The 16,935-nt window shown below is 40.3% G+C and overlaps 1 protein-coding gene across 3 annotated transcripts in view; it reads right to left on the minus strand.

Annotated features, from left to right (window-relative positions):
• Nucleotides 1-16,935, minus strand: part of EIF4E3 (eukaryotic translation initiation factor 4E family member 3) — a 109,592-nt gene that overhangs the window by 77,818 nt on the left and 14,839 nt on the right. The gene's annotated exons all lie outside the window — the stretch shown is intronic.

Consider the following 16,935-nt stretch of genomic DNA (forward strand, 5'->3'; position numbering starts at 1 on the left):
AAAGTCAGGTGTTGCAGTTGGACAGTCCTAGGGTGATGGCTTGGTGGCGGGGTGGGGTGGGGGGGGGGGAGGGTAGACTTGAAACTCCTTCAGGATGCTAGGGGCCTCGGGGGAGGCTGTAGTGTGGTTGAAGAGTGATTGCTTTAGTGACACTGAGCCCACTCTAAGATCCTGCTGTGTGACTTCAGGAAGTTATTAACCTTGCTGAGCTCCAGATTCCTTATCTGGAACACGGAGAAACTGACAAGAGCTCCCTCAAGGGGCTGCTTTGAGGCATGTATGAGAAAATACGTCTAATGCACCTTGCAAGGTACACACAGAAGCACCTCAACCAATGTTACTTGTCTAGAATTTACAAGATCCCTGCAGGTCTGCTTCAGAGTAGCCGGTGGAAGGAAAAAGGGTGAAGGAGATAACATTTGTTCAGCATTTGCAGTGAGGAGACTGAGGGCCTCCCAGTCACGAAGCCTGAAAAGGGGACGCTGGGATTCGGCTGTCCCACCCTTCACACCCCAATGCACCCACCAGCCACAGAGCCCCCTTCTGTCCTTCCCGCAACCCTGAGTCGCTCTTCCTTTTCTAGTCCCAGTCATCCCTCCCACCCCGGTCCTGAATTCCTGAGTTCCTGTCAAACACAATACCCTCCTCACTTGTCTCCCTGTTCCCAGCACTGGCTCCTTCAATTGCCTGCCAGACAGTAGCCTAAGCAGTTGTTCCCAAACACCGATCTGATCACGTCTAAAGCACTTTCCTGGCTTCCTATCGCTCTCAGAACAAAGCCCAAACTCTGCAGTGGCCCACAGGGCTTGGCACCTTCTGGATCTTTCCTGCCTTCCCAGCCACAGGGTTGTGCTCTTCCTCTGGGCAGCCCTGGGCACCTGCACAGGCCTGTCTCAAACCTCCCTCTTCCCTGCTCTGCAGGGCTGCCCTTCTCCTCCCACTCAGCCTGGGGAGAGATCTGCCCCCACCTACAGCTCCGCGTAGCCCCACCTCCCACCCTAATGATTTCCTTTACCGCATGTGTCACAATCTGCATGGATCTACTGCCTGTCCCCCCCCCCCCGCCGAATATCCTGTCCAAGAGCACTGGGCCCCCTGTATAGCGCTGTGCCCCTGATGCCAGCATAGGGCGGGCCACACTGATGTCACACCACCAAGACTCGTTAATGAAATGAGTTGGGCATACAACACTATTGATTGAAAGGAACAGTCTGTGAATTCCTCTCCCAATTTCTAGTCTTTCTCCTCTGCCAGTTTCTCCTTTTCATGGATGGCAGATAAGATTTCCTAAAATGCATTTTTCCCTGTTACTTCTTTGCCCTACTTCAAAAGCCCTAAATGGCTGACTATCTCTCAGGCTGAGTTCTGAAATCTCTAGTCTAGCATTTGAAATCCTCCCCACCTAAACCACCTTTTTAAAGGCATTTGCAAGTATATTTCCTTATATATTTGATTATGTATATGTATATGGGTCGGACACTTAAGTTCGCGAACTTTCCATTGTGTAAGCATGTATATTTACACATACTTGAAAATATATACAGATATATTAAGTATATGTCTTTGTAAATATATATATCTGGAAGCACGCTCTTCCCCTCGGTGTGTCTTCAGCTCTGTGACAGCATGAGCTCCCGAGGGCTGGTCTGTGACACTCTCCCCGCTTCCTACTCAGCTTCTGAACATGGAGATTCAACTTCACTAAACCGGTGACCCATCTGAAGCCCACTCAGTAAACACACTGTGGGCACCCACATCTCCACACTTTTTCCTGATACCTTTCTTTTCTTCTTTGCCCATCCACATTCTCCACCCATCCTCAAGGGCCAGGGCAAGTTCCAGCAGAGATCAGTCACCAAACACAACCCTGAAAGGAGCACGAGATCCAGAGCTCCAAAGCAACAGCTGAGCAGGGCCCAAACCACTTTCCTCAGAAACCTTTTGCCCTGGCAAAGAAACCATGCTTTTCCTTGGTTAAGAAGCAGTCACAATGATTTCAGAAACATTGGCTCTGCAGCCAATCTAAGAAGTCAGATGAAGGGACTTTTGTTGTGGCCGCACAGGAGTTTTTACTGATTGGAGGACTAGTGATTCATATAACCAACTCTTAGCGCTGGGCATTCAGACTGTTACCAAAGTTTGTCTCCATGATATGCAACCCTGCAATGAGATACTCTGCAAATCCCAGGCTCCTGATCAAAGCGTAGTTATTAATGTTCCCCCAGGCCAATGAACCCAACCTGTGAGCACCGCACAGATCAGAAACCGGATCCGAAGAGGCCAGTAGGCCTCCACTAGAGCTTTGGCGTGTTTAAAAGCAAGGGAAAGATGGACAGTCGAGAGGCAACGTGACCTAAAGAAAGTCCAGAAATGTCTGCTGGAGCCCACACTTAGCAGCTATGTGATTTGGGACAAATCATTCAACTTCTCTGAGTCTCCTTTTTTCCCAGTTGAAAACTGAGTGTGCTAATGCTGCCCGCTTCACAGTGCTGTCAGGAGGGGGGACCCTGCCTCAGCCACAAGATGCCACAGGGTGGACTGCTACGTCCTGTCTGAATCTGAGTACCAGAAGTCCTGGAAAACCCTTCCTCAGTCCTGGCAAATAGAAGGGCCGGTCATGCTAACAGCACATCCACAGAGCACCGCCTGTTTCACTCAGTTTTCTGCATCCACGGTGGGCCTCCAACCCCCACTTCCGCTGACAAGTGCTCGCAGAGGGATAATTCAGCATCAAGCTGGTTACTTCTTCACAGCTAAGAAGCTGCTTTAGGGATCAGATTTTGTTTTGAGCTTTCAGTTATCACTCAGACATGATTTAGGGGAACATTTTGCGAGCCAGCACTGAGGCAGGCACTGTGCTTTCTAAGCTTAAATAAGTGCTTCATATACATAATCACATCAATAATACTGTAAGTACTGTAAGAAATCCTGATACAAAAAATACCAACTTACAAGGAAAAATATAGAGGGCGCCAAAAAAATGTATACACATTTTAAGGAAAAAATCTGTATTAAAATTATAATAATATATATTGATAACCAAAGATGAATATGTCTGACAATTAAGTCCACAAACTTGCCACCGTGCGCTTACATTGGCAGCGCTGTACAAACAGCTCAGTAAGGTTCATAACCTTGGTCTATCAGTGTCTCACAGCTGTGTTTGTGTCGACGTGTGGTGGTGTCTTGCTGAGTGGCGTTCATTAGTGTTGTTGCATGTTTTTGTGTGCTGTCATGAGAATGTCTGAGCTTGATTTAGAGCAATGAAGAAACATTAAATTTCTTATTAAACATGGCAAGAATAGAAACGAAGTCAGGGACCTGTTACTCCAAGTTTATGGGGATAATGCCATGAGGAAAATGGCAGTGTACAAATGGATTAAACGTTTTTCTGAGGCGAGAGAATGTGTCACTGATGAAGAGAGGTCAGGGCGGCCAGTAACAAGCAGAAATAATGAAAACATTGCAAAAGTTTGTCGAATTGTGCATCAAAATCATTGGCTGACTGTGAGAAGCATAGCAGACCAAGTAAACATCGATAGGGGAATAGTTAGGAAAATCTTAACTGAAAATCTTGGCATGAGAAAGGTGTGTGCAAAAAAATGGTCCCGAAGGAGCTCATCGATGAACAAAGCAAAGGAGAGTTGAGGTTTGCCAAGACCTTTTGGAGAGGCCAGACGATGTTTCGGGCCATGTTATCACTGGTGATGAAATATGAGTGTACCAATACAACATTCAAACAAAGCATCAAAGTGCACAATGGAAGTCAGCCAATTCTCCACGATCAAAAAAGTTGCGTCAGTCCAAATCAAGTGTCAAAACGGTGTTGCTAAACTTTTTTGATATCAGAGGGATTATTCATTATGAATTTGTACCAAATGGACAAACAGTTAACCAAGTTTACTATTTGGAAGTGCTGGAAAGACTGTGTGAAAAAGTTAGACGACCTGAACTTTTTGCCAACCGTTCATGGCTCTTGCATCACAATACACCAGCTCACACGGCACTGTCTGTGAGGGAGTTTTTAGCCAGTAAACAAATACCTGTATTGGAACACCCTCCCTACTCACCTGATCTGGCCCCCAATGACTTCTTTCTTTACCCGAAGATAAAGGAAATATTGAAAGGAAGACACTTTGATGACATTCAGGACATGAAGGGTAATACGACGACAGCTCTGATGGCCATTCCAGAAAAAGAGTTCCAAAATGGCTTTGAAGGGTGGACTAGGCACTGGCATCAGTGCATAGCTTCCAAAGGGGAGTACTTTGAAGGTGACCCTAGTGATATTCAGCAATGAGGTATGTAGCACTTTTTCTAGGATGAGTTCGTGAACTTACTTGTCGGGCAAGTAATTGTCGGGCAAGTCGTGAACTTAATTGTCGGGCAAGTGTATACATTTTTTTGGCAGCCCCAGTCCTAGGAAGTGATGAGTCACGTAAAAAGTGACCACCTGCACCTGTTTCCCACATTGGTCTAAGCTCCCTTAGGGTGAGTGAGGATCTCACTTCTGTAGTCCTCACAGAATATTATAAAGATTGTTGTATAGTGGATACTTACTAAGTATCTAAATAATGAATCCTTCTATGATTAAAACATTCATTATTAAAATGTATATTGAAATATATATATTTTTAAAGAATATTGGGGAAGGGGAACAGGACTTTATTGGGGAACAATGTGTGCTTCCAGGACTTTTTTCCAAGTCAAGTTGTTGTCCTTTCAATCTTAGTTGTGGAGGGTTCTGTTCAGCTTCAAGTTGTTGTCCTTGCAGTCTTAGTTGTGGAGGGCGTAGCTCAGCTCCAGGTCCAGTTGCCGTTGCTAGTTGCAGGGGGCACAGCCCACCATCCCTTGCGGGAGTTGAACTGGCAACCTTGTGGTTGAGAGGACGCCCTCCAACCAACTGAGCCATCCGGGAGCTCAGCAGCAGCTCAGCTCAAGGTGCCGTATTCAATCTTAGTTGCAGGGGGCAGAGCCCACCATCCCTTGTGGGACTCGAGGAATTGAACTGGCAACCTTGTGGTTGAGAGCCCACTGGCCAATATGGGAATTGAACCGGCAGCCTTCAGAGTTAGGAGCACGGAGCTCTAACCGCCTGAGCCACCGGACCGGCCCTATATTGAAATATTTTATGTCATTTTACTTTTTAAGAGTTGAGTACTCTAAAATTTGAGAAGCCATTATCAATTGATGGGTAATGAGAAAAAGAAAACAATTTTTGAAATGGAGCCACATTATTTGTTTTCAAAAAACACTGTAACTGCATAAAATTTTCAGAACTATAACCACTGTGCAGAGCACGACTTTAGCATCATGAAGACACTTTCAAACAGTGTTTCAAGCCAGCGAAACCACAGCAGTCAATCTCTTTCCTTTTACAATCAGCTGGAACTGCACATTCTTAATACAGAATGATATTATCAATGTCTTACTCCTTTCCTGTTGGTTTTCACATCACTTATTATTATGCACATAATGTTAAGTTGCACAGTATGCAACTTATATTTCTTTAAAAGTATCTTAGTTTTTATGGTAAGATACTGTCGTTTTCTGGGAAGTGAAAAATGTGCATATGATCATACTTGGTCCATTACAAAATGTGGTCTCTAATGGGGGTTATGATAAATATAGTATCCCACAGATCACTTTGCATGTGTGTTTTGTGTCACAAATATTTAATGTCATTGACAATGATCTTGGAGATAGCTAAGAATCATTTTTGCCCTTTCAACAACTTCCAGATCCCTTAAAACTAAACTCTGAATTATTATAACTTTGAGTGGGCTCTCTATCATTCCTAAAATGCCCCAGGGTCATGTTTTCTTGTCTTATTGGACTAAAGTATATTACATTTATCTTGTCAATAAAATACAGTAGCATCTTTTTCATATTTTACAAAGCCATAGTTAATGATGCAAATAATTTCCTATATTTCATTCTGAAGGAAAACCATTAATAAAACCATAGTCCTTGCAAAAATTGAAATTCAGAGTAAGCAGGCACAAACCACCGTAAAAGCAAGATCAGCAGTGAGGAAACAAGCCTAATGATTAGAATGTCCAGATGGAAATGAATAACTGAACCATTCTTTGCCAAATGAAATAGCACCTTAATAAGTTGTTGAATCATCTCTGTTGATTTAATTTAACTGGAAGATATCAGAAAATGATTACAACCTGCAAACATATCTTCATTTCCTATGCTTATTAGCATTTGGCCACGAATCCTCTCCTTTCATTTTGAAGGTGAAGTTACCCTAAAATGGTCTTTAGGTTTCTTTCCCTCAAAAGTAACCATGATAAAAAGAGAAATAGTCCCAAACTGGAATTAAAAAACTAGAACTCCAGTGTTTGGTCAAATCTTTTATCAAAGAAAGAATTCAAACATTTATTTTACCGTGCAAGCTGGTAAGTACAAGTTGCCATGGAAACAGGCTGTTTTCAAAGTATATAAGGAATGACGTTCTTCTAACTAGGTGTTCATTTCTTCTAAGTGGGGAGAAATTGTTGTAACTGAAATCCATTATGTTCATTTCAAGTCTGCATTAAAAACAATAATTTCCTTTATTTTATATAGGAACACATAGACACAGTGTCTCACCCTCATAAAAGGGAGAATTAAAATTATTTGCAAAAGAATTGGTGCGCAAGTAAAAAGACATAAAATGAATCCCATGATGTAAATCCACTAATGTATAATGAAGGGGTAGGAGAATGGAAATCTGAGACCATAATACCTCCTTCACCTACAATGGGACATATTTTTCTTCAGTAGAGTTAGTGACATTTTTTACAGAATGATCTAGGCCAGAACAGTTCTCGGGCAGTTGGGGTGACTTGCTAAGAGGTGTACTGTTACCACTGCCAGTCCCTTGTTAACTCAGACCTCTAAGAAAGGTAATGCAGTATTGAACAGGCTTTCCCACCACTCAAAACAGCAATTGTTAGCAAACACACGGCATAAGCTAATATTGTGTGTGTTTGGGGGGGGGGGGTACTTATAGCATGGAGGATGCTTGTACCTAAGAGGCAGCCTTAAATTCTTTTTAGATCAAAGTAATTGTAGGGGAACATCTGTTTTTGTTTTTTTGTTTTTTTCTTTTTCAGATGAAGATAATTTCTCTGACTACCTCCAAACAAAAGAAAGAAAAAAATGACTTTCCAAGTTTTGAAGCCTAGAATGCTGAGGTCTCAGTGAAGCCCTTTTTCTAGCACATAAGATAACAATGATTCAAGTGAAAATTCCAACAGCTCCAAAATATACAAATAACTCTTAAAATCAACATTAAGAAAATGAAAAGCCTGATTTCAAAATGGGCAAAAGCTCTGAACAGACACCTCATCAAAGAAAATAAACAGATGGCAAATAAGCATATGAAAAGATGTTCTACATCCTATGGCACCAAGGAACAGCAAATTAACGCCAAAATGAGATACCACTACACACTGATTAGAATGGTCAAAATCCAAAACACTGATAACAACAAATGCTGACATAGCTGTGGGGCGACAGGAATCCTCAGACATTGCTGGTGGGAATGCAGAATGCAAAATGGTACAGCCACTGAGGAAGACAATTTGACAGTTTCTTACCCAAACTGAACATACTCTTACCATGGGATCCAGGAATTGTGCTCCTTGGTATTTACCCAAAGAAGTTGGAAACATGTTCACACACAAACCTCCACACAAATGTTTACAGCAGCTTTTTTTCGTAATTGCCAAAACTTGGAAGCAAGTAAGATGTCCTTCAGTAGGTGAATGGATAAATAAACTGGGTACATCTAAGCGATGAAATAGTAATCAGCGATAAAAAGAAATCAGCTATCAAACCATGAAAAGACATGGAGAACACTTAAGAGTATATTACCAAAATGAAAGAAGCCAATCTGAAAAGGATATATACCATTATTCCAAAAACACTCTAGAAAAGGCAAAACTATGGAGACAGTAAAAGGATCAGTGGTTGCCAGAGGTTAGGAAGCAGGGAGAGGTAAACAGACAGAGCAAAGAGTATTTTTAGGGCAGTGAAACTATCCTGTATGATCCTATAATGGTGGATACATGTCATTATACATTTGTGCAAACCCACAGAATGTATAGCACCTAGAATGAACCCCAATGGAAACTATGGACTCTGGGTGACGATGACATGTCAGTGTAGGTTTATTGGTTGTAACACATGTACCCTTTGTCGGAATGCTGATGGTGGGGGAGGCTGTGGGTCTGTGGAGACAGGGGGTATTAGGGAAAATTCTGTACCTTTAGCTCAATTTTACTGTCACCTAAAACTGTTCTACCAAATAAAAGCTATTAAAAAAATAAAACCAACAGTAGTAATAGCTACCATTTCATGAGTGTTCAACCATGTTCCACATTTACTTTTCTCAGCTATTCCACATATCAACTTTATGAGGTAGGTATAATTATCATCCCCATTTTATACATTAGAGGCTCAAAATGGTGAAATAACATTCCTACAATTACACAGCAAGAGGTACAGAGTCCAAACCCAAGTTGGCCTGGTTCCAAGCCTGTGCTCCTAACAGCTGCAAACTCTCCTCTGAGGACAAGTTTCACCTCCATGAAGGCATCTACATGTCATCTGGAAAATAAGGTAGACCTTTGACTTAGGGAAGTATTCAAATTAGGTCCCCAAATGTTCAAAGCAGAACACTGGAAACCATGCTTGTGTGTCTGGTCTACAAAGCATATGTATGTCTACTAAATAAATAATATGGGCCCTAGTAAATATCAGAGTGTAACTACAAAATCACAACAGTTTAGCATTTGCCATAAGTCTGGTTGAGCCATCTACTTTTTTTTTTTTATTAATTAGTTTCAGGTGCACAAGACAAAGCAAAACTTAGACATTTATCATTTATATCCCTCACACTGTGTGAACCCCCCTCCCCCCATCCACTATCCCTCTGTACGTTCCCAAAACCTCTCACCTTCCCCTTATCCCCACCCCCCTGCCCATCTAGCAACCCTCAGTTTTTCCTCCATTTTTCCAAAACTGTTTCTGATTAGTTCATTCACTTATTCTTTTCTTTAGATTCCACATATAAGTGAGATCATAGAGCCATCTACTTTTGTAGAGGGACTATTTATGAGATATAAACCCAAAGATCCAAGATTCTCAATGAACTCCAAACACACACATACACACACACACACACACACACACATACACATGAAGAAAAATCACACCAAGGCAGAGCATAATCAAATTGTTCAATACCGGAAAAACATAGAAACAAAAATGAGAATTAGAGATGACTTTTCATAGGAAATAATACAAACCACAAGATATTCAAGCAAACTCTTCAAAGCACTGAAAAAAAGAAAACTTTCAACTGAGAATTCTATACCCAGTGAAATAGCTTTTCAGAAACAATGGGGAATAATTTTGCTTCTAGAAAGATGGAGTAGACATGCTTTTCCTAATTCCTCCTGCTAAGTACAGTGAAAAACCTTGAACATTATATGTAAAGCAAACATAAGATGACTCTGAAAGGTGACAAGAAGGTGGTATATCAGCTAGGAACCTTAGAACGCAAGGAATGACATGGTGATGAGTTCACTGGGTTTTCTTTTTGCTCATATATCTTAGACTTGGAGCTGGAGAAGCTGGCAACCTGGAAATGCCAATGAGCAGAGGCAAAAAACAAACAAACAAACAAACAAACAAACACAAAACCCAAGAAAAGTCTTCTTTCTCTACCAAGCAGAACAAGAAAAGGAGCAGCCTACCAAGACAGAAAACTTTAAGACAATAACTGCTCTACACCAGCCAAACACCATGGAAAAAACTGTGACCCAACCTCTACCCAAGCCAGCAAGGCCAAGAAGAGCACTAAGGCTTCTACCTTCACCAGGCAGAGTGGATTAAAACAACAAACAATGACAAGAACAACAAATCCCATGCTCCAACAATATGTTATCTACAAAAAACTCACTTCAAATACAACAACATGAGTAGATTGAAAGAAAAAGGATAGAAAAGATATATGTCATGTAAAAATTAATCTTAAAAAAGTAAGAGTAGCTATAGTAATACTAGATAAAGTAGGTTTCGGAGCAAAGTTTAGTAGAGACAAAGAAGGACATCATATAATGATGAAAGTAGGATTTCCGAGCAGGAATTCCCACCCATTCCCAGGAATTTTTTTCACTTTCCCATTCCCGAATCCAGAGAAAGGTTGGTCGAGATATCGGGAAAATTGGTTCCTTGAACCCAGGTGGTTGGTAGTATCGGCTGTCACTTTGTGGAAATGATTCATCTTGGAGAACAGAAAACAGTTTATATTTCAGGATTTGGGAAAGGGAAAGCGAAAAAATTTCCTGAGAATGGGCGGGAATTCCCGCTTGGAAACCCTAGATGAAAGGATCAACCCACCAGGAAGACATAACAAACCCAAATATGTGCATTAAAAATCAGAGCCTCAAAACATACCAAAGCAAACCCTGATAGGGTGAAAGGGAGATAGGTGATCCACATTTATAGTTGGGAACTTCAATACCTCACTGTTAGCAACTGATAGAACTACTAGACAGAAAATCAGCAAGGGTATATATAGAAGAAATGAAAAGCAAAATCAACCAACAGTAACTAACACACTCTCTCTCTTTTCTCTCTCCCCCACACACACACAGTTTAGAAAGGAAAATACTCAATATATACTGATAATACTCAATATATACTGATAACAAAAGATGAATACAAGTCACGTTTAACTTCTGCAATTATGAGAGACACTCAAAGTGGTTACCATCAGCATAATTTTAATCCAGTTTTTTTTGTTTCTTAAAATGTGTACAGTTGGAGTCAACCAAGATGGCGCAGTAGGTAAATGCTGTGTTTACCTTCCTCACAACCACATCAAAATTACAACTGATCTACAAAATGACCATTATTGAAAATTGCCTAAAATCAAGCTGAGCTGAAGCCTCTCAATTAAGGACATACAGAAGAAGCCACCTCCAGAATGGTAGGAAGGTCAGAGACGCGGCACGGGCTGGTCCCACACCTGTGTGTGACCATTAAAGATCAGGAGGGATATTTTGGATGTGGGGGTCCCCCCATTCCTTAAAGGAGAGAGAGATACCAGCCTCACCCCAGCCCAGGGTACCAGTGCCGGGGAGAGAAGTCCCCATAATTTCTGGTTGTGAAAACCAGCGCAGATTGTGACTGAGAGAGACTGAATGCAGCTGCACTCACAGCGCTACTCTTGAAGGGACTGCATGCAGACTTACCTACCAGTGGTCACTTGCTCTGAGTTCCAGCGCTGGGGCAGGGGAACTGAGTTGTCTGGCTTGGGCCGGGGCTGGAGAGGCAGCTTTCTCCTGGAGGGCGGAGCTGGTGGAGGCCATTATTTCTTTGTTGAGCCCTCCCCCTTCCCGGCGTGTGAACACAGGCAGCCTTGATTTCTGAGTCTCTGCTGTTCGATCGCCCTGCCCTGGTGATTTGAGACCTGGCCCCGACCAACTTTTGGGCACACCCAGGCTGCTTTCAGTGGCTTTTTCATGCAGACCGTGGGCCTTGGCTCAAGCTGCAGACTTTCCTAGGGTCTCTCAAAGGTTCGCGGAACCGAGGCAAGAAGCATCTGGTGTGAGCATGTCCTGTACCTCTGGCTGAGCAGCCCTAAGCCAGCACTAGTGGCAGCCAGCCTTGGTTCGTGTCTTGGCCTCTCAAAGGCATTTCCAAACACAGCATGGGCAGCAGACATCTGCGGATTTCTTTCTGGCTCCCACTAGGTGGCCCCGGGTGGGGCACGGGCTGTGGCTGGAGACCTGCAGTGGATCCCCTCCAAGGTGGTCCTGGGGCTGGCGCCCCCAGTGGCCAGCTTCAAAATGACCTGGAGCATCACCTAGCCATCTCCAAGTATGACACACCCATGGGGCGCATTGGGCAGGCACCAGAGTCCTGCTGAGGCAGATCCTGCTCTGTAGGATCAGCCCCTGCCCAACAACTTTTCCACTGTAGTCAAGGCCAGTCCTTACAACCAGTGAGCCCAAGGGTCAGTCCCTCACATTGATGTGCAATTATCAACCGAGGCTAAACTGCAAGAAGAAGGCACACACAACCCACACAAGGGATACACCTGGAGCGTGTGGCTCAGGTGACCAGAAAGACTGCGCCACTGAAACCCACAGCACACCTACTGCATAAGGCCACTCTAATAAGGCCGGAAGACATAGCAGCCCTAACTAATACATAGAAACAAACACAGGGAGGCAGCCAAAATGGGGAGACAAAGAAACATGTTTCAAATGAAAGAACAGAACAAAGCTCCAGAAAAAGAACTAAGTGAAATGGAGATAGGCAATCTATCAGATGCAGAGTTCCAAACATTGGGTATAAGAATGCTCAATGATCTCATTAAAATGGAGATGAAACCATGAAAAAGAACCAGTCAGACATAAAGGATACAATAATGGAAATGAAGATATAGTACAGGGAATCAACAGTAGATTAGATGAAGCAGAGGATCCAACTAGTGATGCAGAAGATAAGGTAGCAGAAAACACCCAACCAGAACAGCAAAAAGAAAAAAGAATCCAAAAAATTGAGGAGAGTTTAAGGGGCCTCTGGAACAACATCAAGTGTATCAGCATTTGCATCATAGGGGTATGAGAAGGAGAAGAGAGAGAGCAAGTAATTAAAAACCTATTTGAAGAAATAATGACAGAAAACTTCCTTAACCTGGTAAAAGAAATGGACAGACAAGCCCAGGAAGCACAGACCGTCCCAAATAAGATGAACCCAAAGAGGCCCACACCAAGACACATCATATTTAAAATGCCAAAGGTTCAATACAAAGAGAGAATCTTAAAAGCAGCAAGAGAAAAGCAGTTAGTTACCTACAAGGGAGCTCCCATAAGACTGTCAGCTGATTTCTCAACAGAAACTTTGCAGGCAAGAAAGGAGTGGCAGGGAATATTCCAAGTGATGGAAAGCAATGACATAAAACCAACATTGCTCTACCCAGCAAGGCTGTCACTTAGAATTGAAAGACAAATAAGGAGCTACCCAGACAAGAAAAAGCTGAAGGAGTTCATCACCACCAAACTAGTATTACAAGGACTCTTAGAGGGACTTCTTTAAGATGGAAGGGGGATAAGGACGGGTGAAAGGGAAAGGGATTAAGAAATACAAGTTGGGTGTTATACAGTAGTCATGGGGATGTAGGTTATAGCGTAAGGAATATAGTCAACAATATTGTAATAACTAGGTATGGTGCCAGATAGGTACTAGATCTATCAGGGTGATAGATGGGAATGGAGTTGGGGTCAGGGTGAAAAAGGTGAAGGCATTAAGAAATATAAATTGATAGTTAATACAGTATGGGGAATATAATCAACAATGTTGTAAAGATCATGTAAGGTGCCAGATGGGCACGGGACTTGTCAGGGGGCTCACATCATAGATTGTGTAGATAGATGTCTGACCAATGTGCTATACACCTGAAGCTGAATAATACATTCAGTAGAATAGTACCGAATGTCAACTATAGCTAAATATATAGGTATATATAGTCACGGGATGTGGAGTACAACATAGGGAAGATAGTCAATGGTATTGTAACAGCTGTGTAAGGTGTCAGAGGGGTAGTAGCTTGGAGGGTAGGTTATCATTTTATGAGGGGTTTAAATGTCTATTAGGTTGCTTTGTACACCTGAAACTAATAAAAAAAAGAGTAAACAGTGTCTGTGCTATGCAAATGCAAAAAAAATGTGTACACATTTTTTGGCATCCTTTGTGTGTGTGTGTGTGTGTGTGTGTGTGTGTATACACACATATGCACACAGCACTTTAGCAGAGCACACATTTTTGTCAAATGCTCCTGTAACATTCACCAATATAGATTAAATCTTGAACATAAAACAAACCTTAACAAATTTAAAAGAAACCAATAACAGAAGGACAATAACCAAGACAACAGGAAAATTTCCAAACACTTGAAAATTGAATAGTACAAATAGTACATAAGTATATAGTCCATAAGCTAAAGAGGAGTCTCAAAGAAAATTTAAATATACATAGAACTGAATGAAAATAAAAATATAACATATTAAAATATGTCAGATGCAGCTAACACACTGCTGAGAAGGAAATTTATAGCTCACGCTAGAAAATAAGAAAGTTTTCAAATCAATAATCTAAGTCCTGCATTAATAAACTAGAAAGAGAACAGCAAAGTAAACCCAAAGCAAGAAAAAGGAAGAGAAAATATAAAGATTAAGAACAGAAATCAATGGAAATTGGAAAAAATACCTAATATCAATAAAACAAACAAAAAATAAAGACACTCTTCGACATGCCAAAGCTGAAAGTATCCATCGCCAGCAGACCCGTGATACAAGAAACGTCACATGAAGTCCTTCAAGAAGGAGGAAAATGAAAGTCAAAGGGAATTGAGATCTATGGAAAGGAAAGAAGAGTACTGCAAATGGTAATCACATGGGTAAATATATGAGAACTTTTCTTATATTCAAAATAATCTCTTTCAAAGACAATGAACTGTTTAAATAAAAATAATAACAATGTTGTATGTGGTTTATAGCATAAAGAAAAGAAAAATGTGTGACAATAATAGCACAAAGGTTGAGAGGGAGAAACGAAAGCAAGCTAACATGTTTTTATACTATTCGAGTATGTGAAGAGGCATAATATCCACTGAAGGTAGACTGTGGTAAATTAAAGATTATTCTTTAAACCCTATGTAAAGCCCTAAAACAACACAGCAAAGAATTATAGCTAATAATCCAACAAAGCAAATAAAAAGAAATCATAAGAAACATTTCATTAATCCAAAAGAAGACAAAAAAATAGGGAAGAAGGAATAAGAAGGAGGTGGGACAATTAAAAAAACAAATAGCAAAATGATAGACTTAAATCTTACCATATTAATATTCACATTAAAAGTAAACCATCTACTCTAATTAAAAGTTAGGGATTGTGAGACTGGATAAAATAGCAAGACCCAAAAATAATGCTACCTACAAGAAAAACACTTTAAATATAAAGTAGAAATAGAGTAAAAGTAAAAGGATAGAATGTCTATTTGTCTTTCAGCAGGTACTATATAAAAGTTTAATTTAAAAAATATGTACTGAGTATCTACTATGACCAGGAATATATGAGAAAAACTGTTAAGAGAACCAAAAAATTGTGAGAAATCATTTAAACCCACACACCCGTGTAAGTGCACACACACACACATGCACACACGCACACACACACACACACACACACACACTGAAATCCCAGGCTTAGGTTGTAAGCAAAATTAGAAGTTACATTGATCCTTAGGTTGGTTTTATGAGCATATCCTACCATAACATAATTTTTTAAATAAAAGTAGAAAAAGATATACTGTGCTACTTCTAATCCAAAGAAAGTTCAAGTAGCTACATTAATATGACACTTAGTAAATTTCAGAGCAAACAATATTACCAGAAATGAAGTTCAATTAGTAATATTAATATAAAGGAGTCAATTCACCAAGAGGACTCAACAATTTTAAACATTTTTGCTCCTGATAACATATCTCCAAAACACATGAAGCAAAAACTGTTAGAACTACACAGAGAAATAAATAAACCCATAGTTATACTCAGAAATTTCAACATTCTTCTCTCAATAATTGATAGAACAAGTAGACAGAAAATCAGTAAGACTATAAAATCAGTAAGACTATAAAAACAACTCTATCAATCAACTTGACCTGATTGACATTTGTAAAACATTCTACCCAAAAACTAAACAATACACATTCTTTTCAAGTGCACATGGAACATTTAGCAAGGTAAACCATATTCTGGCCTGTAAGACAAGTTTCAATACATTTAATAAACTCAAGTCATACAAGTATGTTCTCAACTCACATCTCACATCATTTATAAGAATTAACTCAAGATGGAACATAAAACTAAATGTAAAACCTAAAACAATAAAACTTCTAGAAGAAAACATAGGTTTAGGCAAGAATTTCTTGGATGTGATACTAAATGCATGATTCATAAAATAATCCAAATTAATAAGCCAGACTTGAAAATTAAAATCTTCTGCCCTTCAAAAGACACTATTAAAATAATAAAAAGACAAGCCAGAAACTAGGAGAAAGTATTTGCAAATCATGTATCTGAAAAAGACCTGATTTTTAGAATATATAAAGAATTCTTAAAAATTAATAAGCAAATAAATGACTTAATGAAAAAATATGGACAAAAATTTGAACAGATTCATCAGCAAATAAGACATGGCAAAAAAAAGCACATGAAAAGATACTCAACATCATTAGTCACTATTTCCGATGTAGTAGAAATTCTATTCCCAAACTATCAATGAAATATGAAGGCAATATAATGGCATTGCCAGCTATGTAAAATTTTCAAATATTTAGCTCCAAAGCACCTTTCTCAGGAAGCCACCGATGTATACACACTACCTAAAAATGAAATGAAAGAATAAAGCAAGAAAGAGAAAAATGTGGGCTCCAAGATACAAGAGACCTGACAGAGGAAAGGAGAGAAGAGACAAACATGATGGTGAAGGGAAGTGTCCAGATCAGACTGAAGTAAGAGAATAAAGGTTCCAGGAAAGATGTCTCCAAGGACAAAAACACAACCAATAGAATGGATGATGAATTTGGCTGTACTGAGTGAAATTGTATGATTCTACAAGAAAATTTGAGGTCGAGTTAGATACATGTCACTTTAAGGGGGGGGGGGAAAGGAAATCATTAGTTTTAAGGAAAATTAAAAAGTTGTATAATTTACAAAATGTAGTTATAATACACAATTCAGCTGTGAACTATACCATGCAGTGCGGAATTTTACAATCCCAACCTCACTGATGCTAAATACTCCAAACAACTTTACTTATTAAACCAGTTCTATGCCTTTTAGGGTGGCAGCAGGGGGTGTC

The sequence above is a fragment of the Rhinolophus sinicus genome, linkage group LG10 (assembly GCF_036562045.2).
Source record: "Rhinolophus sinicus isolate RSC01 linkage group LG10, ASM3656204v1, whole genome shotgun sequence".
Lineage (NCBI taxonomy): Eukaryota > Metazoa > Chordata > Mammalia > Chiroptera > Rhinolophidae > Rhinolophus > Rhinolophus sinicus.